Source organism: Amblyomma mixtum, chromosome 3 (assembly GCF_055824585.1).
Source record: "Amblyomma mixtum isolate Tamu chromosome 3, ASM5582458v1, whole genome shotgun sequence".
NCBI classification, from domain to species: domain Eukaryota; kingdom Metazoa; phylum Arthropoda; class Arachnida; order Ixodida; family Ixodidae; genus Amblyomma; species Amblyomma mixtum.
Window position 1 is genome coordinate 324,702,764 of NC_143014.1, and position 2,687 is coordinate 324,705,450.

At 44.1% G+C, this 2,687-nt stretch overlaps 1 pseudogene; it reads left to right on the forward strand.

Moving 5' to 3' along the window:
• Positions 1-256: 256 nt before the first annotated feature.
• Positions 257-1,448, forward strand: LOC149355812 (uncharacterized; annotated as a pseudogene).
• The last annotated feature ends 1,239 nt before the right edge of the window (positions 1,449-2,687 follow it).

Consider the following 2,687-nt stretch of genomic DNA (forward strand, 5'->3'; position numbering starts at 1 on the left):
GTTATAGGATAGATAACTGAGCCCATGAAAAGAAGCTTAAAACGATAAGCCTGCGCTCCTACAGAGATAAAGGAACAAAAGTTATTCAATAACGATAAGACTTCGCGGCAGTGTCCTATCAGGTTTTCGCGTTTGCAACTTACAGGTTCGGCGGAAATACTTTAAATTTGAGGTTTTAAGCAGGGCGACTCCATCCGGGCAAATGAAGCGTTATTAAACACTGTGCCATCGAACATAATCGCAGATTATTTTGCAGATGGCGTCGAGGCGTTACTCCTGCGAACCCTGCTGCATGCTATTCAACGGCCCGTTGCCCTATAGCGACCACCTGAAGAGCGTCAAACACCTAATGAACACCGAGAAGAACTTTCAAACACTGCCCGAAGACGGAAGACCCGCCGCTGAGGCTACCTTGGATACCAACTCCTCCGCGGCATCTGCTGCCGCCTCTACTGTTCTGGCGCAGAACGGTGTGCTCCCGTTCGAGTGCAATATCTGCAACATGGCCATCACCTGTAAAGAGGCCCTGATTGCCCATACCAGCGTGAGCTGAATTCCGGGAAAAAGTTGCTGGGAGTTAACCATTCCTCAGCTGGAAATACTGTTCGAAACAGTTATTTGGAGTTGACACCACCACCACGTACTTGAAAGCGCGTTTAAGGTGTCATTTGGCACAGGGAGTCAGTAATGCCCGTTATGTAGCACAACAGAACTTTTTGTAGTGCAAAATAACTTTTTGTAGTGCAACAGACCTTTTTATACCGCAACAGAACTTCTTGTAGTGAAAGCATATTTTGTGCAGTTTCTAGAGAAAAGAGCTACAGATCTGGAGACTACAGAGAACTACTATACAGTACTATCAAAAAATGCTATGAAAGAACAGAAACATTTGTCGTGATGGCAAAAGTACAAAATATTGTGTTGTATTTTTGACGCGGTTCTGTAGACTTTTGACTGGGATGTGTCATTCAAAGCTATTACCGTGAAACTAGAGGACACACACCCTGCACATTCCGTCTCTAGTAGTCTCAACTATTCAATAAACCCTTTCTTGCACAATTGACAGTGGGCACGCATTCTGTTTATTTCTATTGCAGGGGAAGAAGCACCGGAAGGCGTTGCAGAGAGAAAAGGTTCTGCGTCAGATTTCCCTTGACGAAGGCATACGTGCACTGTCCTTGTCCGAGTCAGCACCCAGCCAGACAACGATCTCGCCCGTAACCCGCGCATCCTTGCAGCAGCATCAGGCGATGGAAGATCTGGAACAGGTGGACCTGTCATGTCAGTACTGTGACATCGTTCTCTTTAAGAGCATTGAGTACAACTTGGAGCACTTGGAGACTGACGAGCATTGCAACATGAAACTCCAGGAAATCGGGCGACAAGGTGCCACGCCGCAACAGTAGCCGAATATGGCGACCGTCAAGCAAGTTATTAAGAACCCGTAAAATTACTTTTTTTTTATGAGGCAGGTAACAACTAGTGCGGTGATTCGTTAAGAACATTTGCTTGTGTGTCTGATGAGAAGCTGCTGCTATTTCACAACAAATCGACCAGAATGCCTGGAGAGTTTCTGATGAGTTTTCTTGTGAGTTTTTTCTGTGTTCTAATCTAAAGAAGGTTCGCCGCCGTGTTTCTTCGGCACTTGATGTGATAGTTTTTTCTGAGTTCTCAATGGGTACCGGCCAATGAGTGTCTGGTGCTTTTCACCAGAAAATCACCTATATGTATTTGGTTTCTGGATGCTGACACTACAAGCAGTTGGTGACGATCATTTTCTGCAGATACAATGCAGAAACAGACGTTGCATATTTGGGAAAGTGTAGTTTTATTTACAATAAGCTGCAGCCAGTCTTCAATGCCATGCGTGCAGCAGCCTGTCTTGTACTGTGTGCAAGGAAATAAACTCACTTTATTTCCCTGCACAGCATAGAAGACAGGCTGTTCTTCAAATGAAGTGTTGTGGTTTCAATGTGGGCACAGGGGTACCCTGAAAAACACCAAAGGAAATCGGTTTTTATTACTGCAAGTAGTACTGTAGTAAACAAAACATAAATTTAAAGCTCATGAAAACGAAGCCCATCATCGTTCGAAAAGAGAAAATAAACCTCCCTTATCTGCTCATTCCTAGTAGGCATGCATGCATGCATAGGACATTAATATATGGTCCCTCAGTGTATCCATACTACAACCATGAATGGCCAAAGCAAAGAAGATGACAAAAAGTTTGCAAGGAGTTAACAACCAAAGTATACGTTTCACAAGAATATGGAGTTTCCCGTAACCCAGCTTTAGAACCCAAACATCCAACAAAGGGAGAATTTCAGTACTGTACATTCAGCTTCGCTAAAGAATATTTCCATCATTACAGTTTCTATTCTTTACTGAAAGTTAGCAGTGCTAATACTCTTAGAACTGATACATTCAGTGAGCCAAAAACTAATACATTATGAGCAGTGCACCATTCGCAGCGATGGCATAGAGGTCGAGTAGCTGCCTCATGTGCGAGAAAATCGCGGTTCAAATCCTAGTCTCTCCCAAATTCAGAAACGGGTAAAAAAAATCCCTGAGTTGAAGAAATACAGTTAACTGGTCTGCGGTGCGCCGTCATCAACACATGCACCCTCTCATCAGAACATGTGCTGGCCACCCTGATTCAGTGTGTGGCCAAAACCTCCCATAAATAC